Below are 18,536 nucleotides of genomic sequence, written 5' to 3'. Positions count from 1 at the left end.
GATCTCATTTTTCTGGGCTTGTGTGTAACAATATGGTCGAACATTGGGAAGTGCTGAATATCCTGGTATTATGTCGATCTCATGCTCACATCCCCTTTGAGGTGGCAATCTCTTCGGATCATCGAACACACTTCTAAATTATTGCAACAGAGGGCAAGTTCAGGGTTCTTCTCTCTTGCCTCATGAGTGATCAGTTCCACTCTGAACTGTAGCAGACACGCTGGTGACCGTGCTACCAGGGCACTTCAGTGCCCTGGTAGCTTCCATTTCTACAACATTTCTTATACCTCTTTCGCTTGAACGTTCCATCGTCATCTTGAGCTTTTATAAATAAGCAAACACAGGGTCGAGTGTGCGGAATATCTGCAGTATGGCAGCTTCAAAACCAGTATGCTGAGAGTATTTAAAATAGACAAATAAATGAAACTGTTGGGACACTGAATCCAGGTCCGATATTACGGCAGCCTGCTAATTGGACCTGGGTATGGACCCAGCCATTTTGGCAGGGGTCCTACCCGTCTACACCCCCAAGTCCGATCCGATCCCTCCCAAAATAGATGAATCTGGTATAATGGATGCACTTTAATTTCATCGTTCCCATGACTTCTCCTTTCTTCCTTTTATGGTTATGAAGCTTTTACTGCTTTGTCTAGAAGGATCCACTGTTGGGCAAGGAATTTGTTTGGGACCTTGAGCTTTTCTGTTGTCTTGAAAAAGGTCCAACCCAGTTTGGTTTCGATCTGAACATTGGATTTTGACCCAGATAAAGGCTCCCTCATCTTCAAAGTTGGAGCTGGGCCAACCCCAGTCCAGACTTTTGATTCATAGTCAGGTATGCAGGTGACCCTGAATTTCTGATGATTTTATAATGAAATCAAGAGAAAATTAAAATTTTGCTTATTTTCATATATAATGAATTTATTTATTTATTTTATATTTACACGGAGAAACTGCCCCCAGGAATATAGATCTGGCCGCGCTGGTTCGGCCTGTCGTACTTACTATCACTGTCCTGGCAGTGTAAAACTCCGTGGACCTACCCCTTGCCCCAAGGGAATAGCTTGCACCGAAGGCTGACGGTATTTGACTGGCTAACTCTCAGCTAAGTCTGAGTTGAGTTGACCAACTAAGTTGCAACTTGAGCTAATCTAATGGGCCCTGTTCAAGTTGACCACACTTTTCTCTAGTCTTTGGAAGAATTTGAACCTGACTGCATTTGAGACAAGTCAGTGGTCTTGGTACTGTTTGGTGGTTAACATCAACAAAACCGTTTTTTTTATATTTTTTTAGGATGCGAAAATTATTAAGGAAAATTATTGAACTAGACCACAGCTTCAAATTAATTTTTTAAATTTCAAAGATTAGAACAAAATCTCGATTCTTATGCTTGTTTTTAAAGTGGGTCAGGATAACTTGTCAAGCCACTTGCATGATATGACAATATTATTTCTGGAGTAGTTTTTTCAGCTAAGCAGAGGGAAAACACCCAAATCACTGACTGCAAATTAGTCGGCCTTTTGTTGGTAATACTCGGTGTCGTCAGTATCGGTGGTGCGTATCCGCCTGAATCGGTCCATATACGGCAGAAAATCTATAAGATACTGACCTGAATCGGCCATTTTTAAATAAATATAAAAATAACTTAAATTATTTTTTAATATTATTTTAATGGATTTGACACGTGTCGCGTTCTGATTGACACATATTATTTTTAAATTATTTTTTGGCCAATTCAGAACGAATCACTTGAAAATCAGTATCGACCGATTCACTTGAATCATATCATTGGCCAAATAATACAAGTCTGATTCCGATACTGACAACATTAATAAAACCCTTGAGGCCCTTCTTCCCACCAAGGAGCATAGTGACAAACGTTTTAAACGGCAATTTCTCGTTTCTCAAAAACTCACGAGAAATTGATTTTTTTTTTTATAAATCTTGCATTTTTTCGGCAAAATCTCAGCAATAAAAAAATGAATTTAAAAATATAAAATTTATTTTTTATAATAAAATATTAATAAAAATATTTAAAAATAAAAATACATGTTTTTTTGTGATAAATAGCCGTTTAAAACGTAAATATCGCATTTAAATCATGGTATTTGTGCTTTTTTCATAAATCTCATGAGAAATTGCCGTTTTAAACTTTCAGGCAATTTCTCGCGATATTATCGCAAGATTTTCATAAATCTTGCGATATGTCACTATGCCAAGGAGTACAATCGGCTTCAACCTTGTGGTAAGGGATGCCACCATGGCTTGCCAACTCGTGACATCCAGTCAACTTGGTTACAATTTTAAGTCACCTCTAGCAGACAAGTCCCAGCCCTTGTGGGTTTTTCTTTTTGGTTAGTTAAAAAAAAACATACCAAAAAAAAATTACAGTTTAGATTAATACCCCAAAACTTGGTAATTCAAATGCATTATTTACATCATCTGTTTTGTGGTTAGCCAAAAGAAAAACTATGGTTAATTCCCGAGTGGAACCTTCCTAGTTTTACTTACCCTTAAGAAAAGAATTCAATTTTACCTTTATGTATAGAGAGAGAGAGAGAGATCCATAAGGGTGGATTGGGCAAACAGAAGCATATTCAATGATGTTAAAACTTATTAGTTTTGAATTTACTAACTATCAAATATTGTCAAAGGGCAAATAATTACCATAGGTAAGAATTTGAATAACTGAAGATAAAACTAGGTATGGTTTTGAATTTCATTTTCTTTTTATTGAAAAAAAAAAAGATCAGGTGTGTTTTTTGTAAATAACCCTTGATTTTGACATTGTATTTCGGTGTTTAACATGTGAATAAACGATGCTTAACTTTAGTCACTATCAAGACGTAGGTCTCTTTGGGCTCACTGATGTCTTTTACCCTTTCGTTGCACATGGACTGTCAATGAAAATATCATTCCAACTTGATGACCATTTGAAACATGTATTATTCTCTGTCCATATATATAGAAATGCAGTCACCATCTTAGTAAGCTCTTCCTTTTATGAGAGCATCTTGTTTAAATATAAAAGTTAATGATAATCCACATCATAAAGATGAGTTTTAGCCTACCAACCCGGGGCTCAGCTTGTTTGGTAGGAGCTGTTAAATCCCAATGGTATGAAGTATAACTGGTGGGGGTCTGCCTAACCCCAGCTAGACTATCAAAAAAAAGATGAGTTTTAGCCTCAAAAGTGTAAAGTGGCCCCACAGGATGCTGACCTGGCTACAGGGTGTGAGACACGTGGTACAGAAATATCCTCATATCACGAGCCCTGGCAAGTATGGATGCAAACTGACCGAATCCAGTATGCCACGTTTATGATTTTTGGTGGTTCTGACCCGATCCAAATCTGCCTTTCTTATGTATTTAACGGATCCAGATCTGATTCGTTTGCATCCCAGATGGCAAGAGTGTCTCGTATTTCAAGGCAAAGTTGGGATTGCTGTTGGGAGGGATTTTATTTCTGGAAAGCGCATCAGTTTAGATGCAACAGTCAGAGCGGTTTTGGATGTGGTTCATCAATACTAAGAACGGCAGGCAAAACAACATAGATGGATATATTTTTTCTTAGATGGGCCCCACAAATTTATTGATAACCACTCATGTTTTAGATGAACGATATCTACAGTACCAATGAAACAAAAAGAAGCAGAATACTATTATGGCTGCCGTTCATCACATGGATGAATGGCAGCCAAAGCTGCTCCAAAGGCTGCAGTGTAGAGCATGTTTTATACCTTGACATGAATTTATAATTTTTGCAAATCCAAGTAAGTTTCGGCGGGAAAATTTTTTTAGGATAGTTATATAATTTTACCTTAGACTTCTTGTTGTACACAACAAGGCTAGTAGACTCCATGTAAAATTCTTAGACTCCTATTTAAGAAGGCATCCTATGCTATATTGTGTATCTCAATCAGCAAAGAAGAAGACTTAGTGCGGTTGTAGACGTAAACAATTCTTGTTGAACCACATAAATTTCTTATTTTAGTGTGGTTGGTTTTCTCCTTTTATTTCTTCATGCTTGTTTTTTTATCCATCTATAGGTCAAAGCTTTGTTACCTAACACATTTGACCTGATGTGCTCTTTTATTAGTGGAAGTATGTACTAGAGCCATTTGGGTTTGCACTCATCCCAATTGCAACTTTTGACGGACTTGGTTTCTCTTAACCTGATCTAAAAGGAAAGGGAAAAAATGTTGTTTAGGGCATTTTTGAAAGATAGAAAATGGCAAGAAAAATGAAAGAAAGAAAAGATAACAATTTTTCTAACCATTTCAAACGAGAGAATATTTTGATGGTGGTGGTGAGTCAGAATATTTAAATGAAGCAATACAAGTTAATGATTCTCTCCCATGAAAATTAGCTATTAAAGAAGAGATAGACTCATTGCATGCAAATCAAACATGAGTTTTGACCCAACTATCATAGAGCAAAAGGGCACTTCATAACAAATGAGTTTATCAAATCAAGAAATAATATGATGGCAAAAAGATATACAAAGTGAGACTGGTTGTGAAAGAATTTCAACATAAAAAGATATTGACTATACTAAGATTTTCTCTTCTCTGGTTAAATTAACTACAATTAGGCTTGTATTGAATATTATTGCAGTTGAAAACTTGCAGTTAGATGTGAAAATTATTATTTTTTTATAGTAATCTAGAAGAAGACATCTACATGGTATAGCCAGAAGGGTTTGCAGTGCAGCGTAAGGAAGAGCTTTTGTGCAAACTGAATAAAAGCATGTATGATTTGAAACGAGCCCTTAGACAGTGGTATAAAAAGTTTGATGAATTCATGTGTAACCACAATTATATGATATGTCAGATGGATCATGGTTATTACCTTAAGAGGTTTGATGATTAATATATCATTTTGTTCTTGTATATAAATGATATGTTGATCTAACATTCAAGAGATCAACAAGTTGAAGTAACAATTATCAAAAGAGTTTGCAATGAAGGATCTAGAAGCTGCAAACAAAATACTTAGGATGAGAATTTCTCGAGATTGAGAAGTTGTCACTTTGAAATTGTTTCAGGCAGATTATATTGAAAAGGTATTCATAAGGTTTTGTATGCAAGATGCAAAACCCGTAAGTATTCATTTGGAAAGTCATTTCAAATTATCGAAAAGAGCAGTCACCCAAGTCAGATGATGACTATGAGTATATGTCCAAAGTTTCATATATTTTCGCAATTGGCAGTTTGATGTATGTTATGGTTTGTACCAAGTCAGACATAACTCAAGCAATGGGAGTTGTGAGCTGGATCTGATGTGGACTCGGCATGCACCGATCCACAATCCAAGATCCAAACAAATCTCAATACACGTGGAAGCTTTTAAACTAAGATGAGTCCGAACAGAACTCTGAAAATAGGGTTTTCAGAACCAGTGCACTTTGTTTCAACAGAGACGGTCCAAAGGAAAGTTGTGTGCAACGCGCACACCTTTCCAACAAATCCAAAATCACTGGATTTGGATTAGGAATGTCCGCTCCACGGACTCGAAACCGGGACTGATAGTCAAATCTGTGATAGGCTCTCTAGGTTCGGTGCACAACATGTTCGAAGAAGGTTTTGACTCCTTAGACGATGAAGTTTGAGAAAACTCCCAATAGATGAACTGAAGGTCTGATTTAGACCTTTCTAGAAAGCTATGACTCATATTTTTTTAGCAATCCTATGCGCCTCTACTAAATTTTAAAGATTCTTGATGATCTAATTGTTAACTAGCCTAACATGATAAAGGGGTTCTAGTTGGCCACGCGAATCACCTCGGATTCGAGCATACAGATGAGGGTTTCAGAAGAAACCCCAAACTTCACTATGATGCAGACGGATGTTAGTTAATCAAACTAACTTTCGAATTTCGATTTCACACCATACATATTCAGATATGCAAAAATTAAGCAGCCATACACAGAATGCTATAACAGTAAATATTATATTCAAACCTAAGACAAGTACAGAAAGTTAGATTTTTTCAGGCTACTTGCAGGCTGAATCGATTAAAATGAAAAACATGAAAAATTTAGATCTTTGTTTTAGCTTTCTACAGAATCAAACGAATTGAATTTTCATGGACGAGACAGGGTCTGACAGATTCTGCCCGACCAACTGATTGACAGAGAATTTCAGGAACCCTGCCGACCGAATCAGGTTGCGACCTCAACAACAATGTTATAGGCCCATGTCTTAGCTTTCCAGAAAGCCCAAGAACACCGAAATCAAACCACTATCTTAGTAGATACAGTCGATTATTTGAAGTTGTCTTTGACAACTCCAGAACCGAGAATCCGATTTTTGACAGGAAATGGAAGAGTAAGCAATCACGAGTTTTGCAAATTGTTGAAATCTACTTTCAAACAACATATGAACTTAAAACTCAAACTTTTATTCATGAATATAAGTCAAGTGCTTGCATGCTGAGAGAATCAAAAGTAACAAGTTTAAAATATAAGAACAAGGGTTTGAAAAGGCAAACAAAGCTTGTGAATGTCAATGGAGACGAGGTAGGATGGTTCGAATGCGTCAAGTCCTCCAGCTACAATGACCGTGGTCCTCCTCACCAGTTCGAGCTCTTTCCTTCTTCACCAAAACACTCACCAAAGGTCCTTCTCACACACTCACCTTCTTCATTTCCTTCTCACACTCACTAGGATCTCTCACAACCAATCACCCACAAACTTTCTTGATGCCATCAGTAGGCAACTTGTAATAGACTTTATCGGCTTAACCAAGCTGAATCAAGCTAAGTGGTAAAAACCAAACTTGTATATCGGGATCTTAGCTTTTCAACGAGCTAAAGATCGTGTAATTTAGACCAGTATCTAAGGAGATACGGCCAAAATATCAGGACTGTCTTCAACCTTCAAACATTTCTTCTCTACTCTATTTTCGAATTTTCTTTTTTTTTCTCAAAACAACAACCACCATCCCTCATGGTCGACCACCGTGAGGGTCTTAAGCTCTCAAAAAGGTGTCATAGTGCTACCACCCACTTGCTTCAATCATGCAGAAAGGGAGGTGGACTTCCCCAAGTCGCCGCCCACTTGCCCAATGCATGGGCTCCTTTCAAAAATGGCTATCATTGCTTCTCCAACAGCCCCTTTTGACCTCCTACGATCAAACTTATTCAAAAATGGGTTATATGTGTCCAACCCAAAGTGGCACCAATTAGAGTTTGGGTTGATTTGGATCTTAGATAAGATCGAAGATTCAAATGATGTTTTTGCTCCAAAAACCCTTCATGATATTGTTTTTTTTTAATCGAAAAAAAAAACTACCCTGAGTACCTCATACACCCTCTAGTGCCGCAAAACAATCCTACAGGGCACTAGAACTATCTGAATCCATAGAATCCGACACCTAAAAATAAAAATAAAAATAAAAATTACATAAAATAAAATACATAAAAAAAAGCACAAATGATTTCAGACATACAAAATGGAATCAAACATAGAAATACAATTTCTAAGAAAACAAAATATCCTAAAAATTGGAACATGATATTCAAAACGGATCTGGATACATAGAGATCCAATTGGACCCAGATAGTGCATGAACCAAAACCAGATGGCATCATATTCTTTGGCAATTATCTTCATTTAGAAAGAGAATTGTCACACAAGTTTTAATGTCAATAAGATTTTTACATACTTGAGGACTCCAAATATTTGATTCAAAAAACATATTAAAAGAGCCTTTGACTTAAAACAATGGTTTTGGACCACTTGATGGACTAAAATCCAGCATCAGAGTCACATGCGAAGAATCTGCAACTTTCTTGTAAAATCAGTTCACAGCAAATGCCTTCTTTTTTTATAGGCAAATGCCTTCTTGGGGAAACCATACATGTCAAGTTCCTGAAATCAGCACCAGTGAAACACTCACTGGCGCAAATTCAGCGCCAGTGAAGATTTTCACTGGCGCAAACAGCATAGGTATGTTGTGCTGGGAGCTGCCATTATGTACATATTGCAGAATAGATATGTATATAAGGGGGTGAGAGGAAACATACCAACAATACAAAGAACCCTGCAGGCCATTAAGTACAATAAGTTTCAAAGAACTGACCCAATCATCTAAACCAAGAAACACCCCTCTCCCTCCTGAAAAAAAATAAAAGATAAAAACAAGCTACTTTTATCACAGCCAATAGAAGAGGTAACATTAAAACTACAAGCAATGTACATAGATCTACCATCTTTGAAAGAATGCTGTCAAAACTAGATTAAAGCAAAAAAAAATTAACAGTTCAGAATTAAGGATAGAAACAATAAATTTGACCTGTCAGGATTTCTTAGAGTGCATTGAATTGGAGGTTCAAATCTACTGCACATGGTCATGATTATAGAAACAAGCTAGACCAAAATCAACAATTTTCAGAATTCCTGCATTATCAAGCAGTAGATTTGAACCCTTGATATCACGATGCAAGACACCTCGGCTGTGACAATGCTCAAGACCTGAGAGTAACTGATGCACATAGCATTTGACCTGCAACAAAATTAACAATTCTGAATTAAGGATAGAAGCAATAAATTTAATTTGAAACTTAGATATGTACCATCAACCATAAATCAATGTTTTGTTTGATAGAAAGAAAGCAGGAAGGATCATTATTTCCATCAGCATGGTGCATTCAAAAAATAAAACATACAAACACTCAACCCATGCTTATCAGAAATAAGCTACCATCCAGAATGAAAGTTAACACTATCCATATCCATCTATGGAACTAGCTTGTGTGCTGCTCTCATCCTATCAAGAAACAAGCTCAGCCAGTGGCCTTGCTTCCAAGTTCCAGTAAGAAAAAGGCTACTAGAAGGGTGATGAAGAAAGGGATCGACAAAGGGAATCTTCAGAAGATCTTACCTATTATCAATACCTCTATGGGTGAACAGAATTCCCAATTCTGCAGCTATCCCAGAAGCAGCAGTAATTCCTGCATCATTATTATTATGGTTGAGTTTAACTTGAAACTTAGATATGTACCATTATTATTAGCAATACCTCGATAGATTAACAGAGCATCTGCGCACCTAGTGACCCTACTAGCAGCAAGCAAAATTGCATTTTCATGTGTATACTGTAATGCAACTTAGAACATAAGATCATTCAGAAAACAAGTTCATGTTGTTTGGCACTCAATAAGCATAAAAATGCCTAAAAGCTCAGGCATTTCTCTGTCATGGTCAAATGTGATTGAAAGGGTAGCATCTGTTGCAACGTTACTTGAGAAATGTCATGACAGAGTCCCACATATGTTCCTTATGCAAAGGCCTCTGTGCAGTTTTCATCTTATGCCCATCATCAGATATTAAGAATAAAAATAGAGACACAAAGCAAACTTACAAGCTGCATCCTTTACAAAATCTTCCCAACAACTGAGAAAAGAAATGATCTAACAATGTTATTCAGAAAGAAAGAAGTAAAAGGATATCAATTAAATAGTAGTCTTTAGCCCCATTCAACAGTCTTATCTAGGCACCACAAGACCATCAGCACGGACTCTGAAACAGACGGCCTATTTCAAATGAATGTTCTTCAAAATCTCATATAAGAAACTATTAAAAAAATATCTAGATTCAATTTCATGATTGATTGAGACAACTACAAGCACTACATATTATTCACATTAACATAACAAAATAAGAAAAACATAATTAATAAACTTAAAACACATAAACAACATGAATCCAGAGAGGAAGACCCGCCCCGAAGATCTTCATTTATATCCTTCTTATATTTTTCCAAATTATATGATACTTTCACACGTAGCGTTTGTGTCAAAGTTGGTTTCGCTAATCAATCTCAACATTGAAAAATAAGTAAACAGACAAAGCAAACCCAACAATTACAACATTGATTAACCAAAATAAGAAGCACAACATCAGATTAGCAACAAGAAATGAGCTAAAAGCATATATTCGTGAATACGATTATGCATAGAAATATAAAATAAAAAATTGGCAGACCTAACTATCTACATAGGTAGAACAATCTTTAAATTTTCTTGCTGCCCATTAAAAATCACAAGATTCTCACAAAATAACTAGCAATTGAACAATTGCCTTGAACCATCATCAATCACACATCTAATAGTTCAGCAACGAAAAGAAGAGGAAACCTGGTCTGAAGAAGACCGAAAGCCCAAAATCGATCGCTTTTAGCAGCGAATTTTCCTTCCTGTTTGAATACAGAAAATTCTCTGGCTTTAGGTCTCTGTGAATCACGCCATGTTTATGACACATCTACAGAGAGCAGATCAAAATTATCGAAAAGAAAAATAGAAGGCCAAATAGAAGAATGAGAATAAAAAAAACTCTAATTTCCACAAAAAACAAGGACGAATGAACCCCCAAATTCCACCAAAGGAGTGACGAGAAGGAATCGGCCGGACCTAGGCGACCTCGACGATGGTGCGGGTGACGGTGGAGGCGGCGCGCTCGCTGTAGTGGCCGCGGGCGAAGATGCGGTCGAAGAACTCGCCGCCCTCACAGAGCGCCATGATGAGGTGGACGGCGCCGGCGTGCACGTAGGTGGCGCGGAGCTTGACGACGTTGGGGTGGTCAAGGAGGCTGCCCATGATGGCGACCTCGCGGCGGACGTCCTCGACGTCGATGGGCGTCATCAGCTTCCTCTTGGAGATGGACTTGCAGGCGACGGCCTCGCGGGTCTCGCGGTCGGTGCAAAGGTAGGTGACCACGAACTAACTCCCTGCGGTCGAGCTCCCTCCCGAACACGTACTTGTCGGTGATGCAGCTGCGCCCCACCGGCACGTCCTTCAGCACCCACACCGCCGGCACGCCCTCTCCACCGTAGTCGCCGGCGATCCTTTCTCCTCCGCCGGTTTTTCCACCTCCTCTCTCTCTCTCTCAACAGAAATGAAACAAAAATTAATAAGGGAAGGAGGGTTTCAGAAAGGAGGGGATCGCCGGAGTGGGGTTCCGAAGGGAGCGAGGGCTTCGACGAGGGAAGATGAGGGCCCACACGGTCGGCTAGGGTTCAGGCGCGAAAAAAAATTGAGAAAACTATATATTTAGCGGCAGTTTTGAACTGCGGTTACCTCTATTTAGGCAGTTTTGAACGGACGCTGTAGGTTACTTTCCAAAACCGCTGTAGGTTTTAAGTTACCTATATTTAGCTCAGTTCAAATTGCCGCTGTAGGTTACCTATAAAAAAAAATCCATAGATTTAGCTGCAGTTTTGAACTGCCTTTGTATGTTACCTATATATATAGCCACAGTTCACAAACAGTAATGTAGGTTATAAAAAAATAAAAATAGATTTAGCCACAATTTTGAACTGCTGCTATAGATTACCCAGCTTCCACCAAATTACCGCTAAAGCCTTCGACAATGTCATTTTTTTTAAATTGGCCGTTGTACAAAATGCCACTGTTTTCATTTTGTCATAGTGAATCCAAAATTGTACGCACTAAACAAGCAACTAAAACCTCGCTTCTGTCTCAGCTCCAAAGGAAAGGTAGGCAAGCAATGCAAACCAAGACTAAGAAAACTCGTGCAATCTAAAGAAGATATAGTGAAAAATAATATAATGGGTTGAATCTATTCATAAAACCGGAACTGAAATCAGAAAGTGACACTTTTGCACGTCAACATGGTCTTATAGAATCCCTCTTAGAAGAATAACTACTAATGTTATTATATACATAATATGCATATTACACATGTTTTATATATGCAGTGTACTTATATTATATGTATTATACATATTTTATATCTTATCAAACTTTAAAAACATTTAAAAATAAATTTTAAAAAAATAAGAAAGCTCGTGTTTGGCTTATAAAGCTCAACTCATAATGAGCTGGGGCTCGGCTTGACTCGTGATGAGCTCATGAGCCAAGATCGAGCTGGGGTATAGCCTTAACGACTCGAGCCCAAACGGACCAAGCTAGGCTAGTTTACCAGTCCTAAGAGAGAGAGAGAGGTGTGATATCTTTTCATCTAACAGGGGATAGATTTCACAGTAATAAAAAAACTTGATTTTGATCCCTTCCAACCGTATAAAGTGCAAAAGTGTGGATAAAGACATTGATTTAGCAGTTTTAATTAAGCTTTTGTTGGATAAAGGTGGGCCAAGCCTGGGTGGTTGTTTCTTTGAACCACGGGTCACTGCTTTGAACCGTGAGACTTATGTGGTCCAACGACCATAGTGGTGGTGGATGGTTGTACTTAGAAATAATAAAATATAGTTAATTATTATTTATTTTATTAGTGGTGGATGGTTGTACTTAGAAATAATAAAATATAGTTAATTATTATTTATTTTATTAAATAATTAATAAACAGCAATGCCCCATTTGTCATAGTCAGTTGAAGCATTATTTTTATTAGTGTGGATGATTGGACATGCATAATCAAATGAACCTGCACATGTAAATTGTGGACAGCAGCTCATATGAAGCTAGGTATTGCCATTACGGCTGACTCAGGACTGGGACGCAATTGTGCACATAGGAGCTACCACCACACATCAATGATAGTCCAACACATATCACTGGTTACTACACCCGATGCACAACACTGCATTTGTTGCATCTCAACAAACTTAGTCTCAGACACTCTCTCCTACCCAAACCTTTCACATCATCGCCAGAGTTGGTGCAAGTAAGAACAAAGTCTTCACTTCAAATTGTCAGTTTTCCCTTTATATTCATCTTTGGTTCCACTTTACCTCATTCTTCTTAACTTATAACTCTTCACTCTAAAAAATCCAACTGCACGTTGCAACTCTATTTCAGGGCCAATAAATATGATCCCATAGAAACCAAAATGACAAGCTAAGAACAATGGCTTTTTACCACACACACACAATCTAAAGAGGAACTGTCAAAACACAATGAACTAACACAAAGAGCATCTTTCTCGAAAGGTGAGTACTCTGCAAACCCCGTTATATTCATAAACATTTTTGCTTCATGCATCCATCATCTCGCTTGGGCACTTGGGAGAGAAAATACAAGTTTGATTGAGTCTCCCTTACTCAAAGTTGTAAATCCTCTAGTCAAATAACTAATAGTGCATGTTCTTCATCGTGTCCAAAGCAATGTCAGGCTCCACTTCCGAACTAAATATCAACCTTGTGTGTCTGTTACCATCAACAAAATATCTTATACCATCCTGCCAACAACTTGCTTCTACGTTCGATTCAACACGCTTCAACTACATCCTTTTACATATATTGGTCAAGTCATTCTCTTGTTGGTTTCAATACTTGGAATTCATACTAATGAACATTGTGATCATGATCGTTATGCTCTGATACCAATTGTTATGGACAAATAATTCTTGCGAGCCCATGCAGCATCAGACTGTTCAGTTTGTCCAACCTAATGGCCTAGGCTTCACATAAACTCTTTTTATGACTGTTGATTCGATTATTGTCACTGCGCATCACCCCGTGCACAGCTGCCTAGCCCAAGCTTCAGCTTCGGGCATCTTCCTTATATACAAGCCACAATGCTCTTCAATTAATGTACAAAAGTGATCATCATCTGAGTTTCAAGGTGGGGTCACACCTGTATGAACCAACAACCCAAATTCAATAACATCTCAACGACTGAGGGGAGATCATTTTTAACCCTTAGCCTCACCCTACGTAGTTATGATCATGTAATATGATCCTTGAGAAAATTTGCCCTACCACTACAACAAAGCAGTAGATTAGCGACGACTACATTCCGTCGCTAACATGGTTAGCGACGGATTAGTGACAGTGAAGCGACAGTATGCTTACGTCGCGAATATTTCGACACTAACTGGCGACGGAATTATTCCGTCGCCAGGTCCGTCGCTAATTGCGACGGAATAACGAGCGCTATATTCCGTCGCCAATCCGCTGGTACTCAACGTCGACCACCGCTTGGCGACGGATTTACTTCCGTCGCTATATTAATATGAATAGCGACGGATGGTTCCGTCGCTAATCCGTCGCAAACACGAAAAAAAATTAAAAAAAATTATTTGAAAATTAATTACCGAGAACGGTACAATTTATATTTCCTGTACAATTTATATTTCCTGTAAATAAAAAACAAACTACACTAAAAAAATCCATATAAAAGGAATCTACAATAATTAATCGTTCAACCTTAAAATTAACAAGTTTAATTATTTATAATTCAACAATTACAATTAGAAAACATAAAAAAATAGAACTTCTTCAACACAGTTCTCTAATCATCGCCAAGATTTTGTGCATCTTCTTGTTCATTGCCTTTATCTGTCCCTTCAGCTCCGCTACGCTGATTATCGCTAGCAGCCTACACAAGAAAAGAACAGTCAGTATTGATAAACAAAATATAATGAAATAAATCACACACTATATGTGATTCTATCATGTGCTCATGTGTGATCTAAGGCAATAAAAAAACTCTATATTTGATTCTATCATGCTCATATGTGCTCTAAGGCAGTCAAAAAATTGAATATGTGATTATAGCATGTTCATATGTGTTCTAAGGCATCTAAAAAAACTCTATATGTGATTCTACCATGCTCAGATGTGCTTTAAGGCAGGCAAAAAACTATATATGTGATTCGATCATGCTCGTATGTGTGCTAAGGCAGTAAAAAAATTGAATATGTGAATATAGCATGCTCATATGTGCTCTAAGGCAGGCAAAGCCAAAAATTTTATATGTGATTATATCATAAATGATATATAACATGTTCATATATGTTCTAAGACAGTAAAAAAACTCTATATGTTATTATAGCATGCTCATATGTGTGCTAAGGCAGTCAAAAAACTGAATATGTGATTATAATATGCTCATATGTGTTCTTAGGCAGTCAAAAAACTGAATATGTGATTATAGCATGCTCATATGTGTTATAATGCAGTCAAAAAAACTTTATATGTGATTCTATCATGCTCATATGTGCTCTAAGGCACACAAAAAGTTATATATATATATATATGTGATTCTATCATGCTCATATGTGTGCTAAGGCAGTAAAAAAATTGAATATGTGAATATAGCATGCTCATATGTGCTCTAAGGCAGGCAAAGCCAAAAATTTTATATGTGATTCTATCATAAATGATATATAACATGTTCATATGTGTTCTAAGGCAGTTAAAAAAATGAATATGTGATTATAGCATATTCATATGTGTTCTAAGGCATCTAAAAAAACTCTATATGTGATTCTACCATGCTCAGATGTGCTTTAAGGCAGGCAAAAAACTATATATGTGATTCGATCATGCTCGTATGTGTGCTAAGGCAGTAAAAAAATTGAATATGTGAATATAGCATGCTCATATGTGCTCTAAGGCAGTCAAATAACTGAATATGTGATTATACCTGAGAGGGACCTGGAATCGAAGATCCTCTATCCTGAACAGCGGCCTTGATCTCATTTTGGAGAAAGGGGGCGACGGTGTATTGAAAGTAGTTATTCAGTGATTCATTAATGATCTTGCGTACGTCATCACCAGAAAGAATAGTCGGCTGCTTGGAGCTTATGTCGGCGCAAGAAGTCGGTGAGCCGTAACTGGAAGAACCAATAACTGGTGAAGTGTTCATATTACTCCCAAACCCGAACACGCGACATTTTTTTGGTACACCTGCTGCAGTCACCCATGCTGTAGGATTAAATGATGGATGTTGAGTAGCGTCTTCGCCATATCGCTCTACCATCTGTTGCTCATATGCCTCCTACAAAATAATGTTTAAAGTATTCATTAATAATTAATGATAACATTATGATAACTTGCATATATATTGCAATGATTATTAATAGAATTAATACATACCGTTGTCGTTCTCGCCTTCTCTTATACGAAGACTCCCGTGGTCTTCCGTTTATGTGTTTCTACAAACACATCCTTATATGGTACACTGTCTCCTTTTCCTGCTTCCTGCGAAGTTAAATGACAAAAGATTTAGTACACAAGTTTGCAACAATACTTATAAAATTAATATTATATATTGATGAGTTACCATTTTCTTTAGGTGGCTCCCAAATGTCTTAGATCTACCTGTGTGTAGATGGGCTTCGGGCATCTTCGATCAATTTTGTGAAGCCTTCGCAGAGCGATTTTTAAATGCATCTCCCGCCCACTTATCGCACATTTCATCCCAGTAATCTCTCCTGATAGTAATAGGACCATGGCCCTTCCATAGTAATGGATCATCTACTACGCCAGATGCATTTTTGCTGCAGTCTTCATAGTGTGCAGCATGTCTGCAAATCGATTGGCAGCCACCTTCTGCCACACCTTCCTTGCATCATTTTCTTCCACCGTAGTTGCGAAGCGATTCGAAGCCTACAAATATTTTCAAAAAGTTAGTAGACATTGCTTAAATAAATTAAATATGAAACACATTAACTATGAGGAACAACTGTATACCATGAATGAGGACCACAATCTGTCTAACACCTCCTTTGGGTACTCTTTCCATTGAGCAACTGGTCCTGGTAGATGTTGAAGAAGTGAATTCCTAATCTCTCTCGTACTACTTCTTGTGGCTCAAATCTCGTGCTGCACATGAATTGTTACACAGTAAATATCAATATAAAATATTTAAAAGATATGCAATAATTTAAAATAAAATACTTACGGTCGATTATCGATATACACTATTCGAATGAGTCTTCTTGTGCCAGCCTGAGAAGACCCTGTTTCCTGTGTTGGCTGTTGACTTGTGTGATCAACTGGTGTAGGTGGGTCGTGTACAGGCGCAACATCATCTGTAAAAAAATACATTAGAAATTCTCAGAATGTGCATTTGAACTAATCAAGCATCTAATTAGTTATATGATATACCTATCACAGGAGCCCGTGAAGATGAAGGCTGAGTCTGACTACTACTGGATGAGCGACCACTATAACCTCCACGAACCATATTCTAACAAATAACATATGTCATAAAATACATTCAAATAATTCACATCAAGTATTACAATGCAATCAAGTCATTCACATCAAGCATTGCAATGCATTCAAATAATTCAAATCATTGGCATCAAGTATTGCACTAATTCAAATCATTTGTTAATTGCATAAATTATAATACATTCAGATAATTCAAATAATTCACATCAAGTATTATAATGCATTCGAATCATTCGTATCAAGCATTGCAATGCATTCAAATAATTCAAATTATTGGCATCAAGTATTGCACTAATTCAAATCATTCGTTAATTGCATAAATTATAATACATTCAGATAATTGAAATCATTCACATCAAGTATTACAATGCAATCAAGTCATTCACATCAAGCATTGCAATGCATTCAAATAATTCAAATCATTGGCATCAAGTATTGCACTAATTCAAATCATTCGTTAATTGCATAAATTATAATACATTCAGATAATTGAAATCATTCACATTAAGTATTACAATGCATTCGAATCATTCGTATCAAGTATTACAATATATTCAAATAAAATTTATGATCATTCACACCAAGTATTGCAATACAACTCACATCAAGTATTACAATGCATTTAAATAGAGGTTTGTAGTATAAGATTTTGCTCACTAGCTTGAGAATTCTTCCTCGTCACTAGTTTGACTTTCTTCTTCTTCTTCTTCTTCTTCTTCTTCTTCATTGTTTGCCCATCCACTTGGTACATCATTTGGATCACATTCCTCTATGAATGTTTCATCGGCCAATGGAGATATGACATGCATATCATGCGCAACATCGTGACCATAAGCGAAGTCATAGACATCATCTGATTGATAGTAATCACTGTCTTCAGCTAACTCATCTTTCTGTAACTGATCATACTCGGGGTATAGTTTGGATTTCACCTTGCAAACTGCCCACCATTCATTTCTATCTAACTTTTTTATACTCGGATATGAAGTATAATAAACTTGTTGAGCCTGCGAGGCTAATATGAATGGTTCATATGTTCCAAACCTGGATTTATGATTCACCTCCACAATGCCTGAAGCTTTGTCGAGTCTTGTTGCAGTTGGATCAAACCAATGACACTTGAATATCGTAACCCTGTTATTCATGCCTAAGTAAGTCAACTCCATTATTTCCTCTATAACACCGTAGTAATCATGTTCATTTTCACCGTAGCTGCTACCCTTGACACACACGCCACTATTTATCGTTGATTTGTTTATACCGTAGTCTTTTGTATGGAATCGATAACCATTTACGATATACCCGTTGTAGCATTGCACAACTTTGGTCGGACCATTTTCTAAATCACATATTCCTTGATCTTTAACATCACCATTGCGAACCTACGCACCTACATAAACAATGATTGTGATCACGATCAATTAAGTAACTTAGTGTTGTTTATAAGTACAAAATTTATGTTAGCTTCTTTACCAACTGTTTCAACCACTCCACAAACTTAGTTTCACGTTCTTTTTGTACTTCTGCATCAGTGATATGTGAAACTTCGTTTTGCAACTCCAGATCAAATCGTCTGCAAACCACAAATACTTATATTACCGAGTCATGTATCCACATATAGAACATAAAAGGATTTATAATTGAGTTGCATAT

Source organism: Nuphar pumila, chromosome 7, assembly GCF_984573655.1.
Source record: "Nuphar pumila chromosome 7, dmNupPumi1.hap1.1, whole genome shotgun sequence".
Taxonomy (NCBI): Eukaryota; Viridiplantae; Streptophyta; class Magnoliopsida; order Nymphaeales; family Nymphaeaceae; genus Nuphar; species Nuphar pumila.
Note: the sequence above shows the minus strand (reverse complement) of the source record.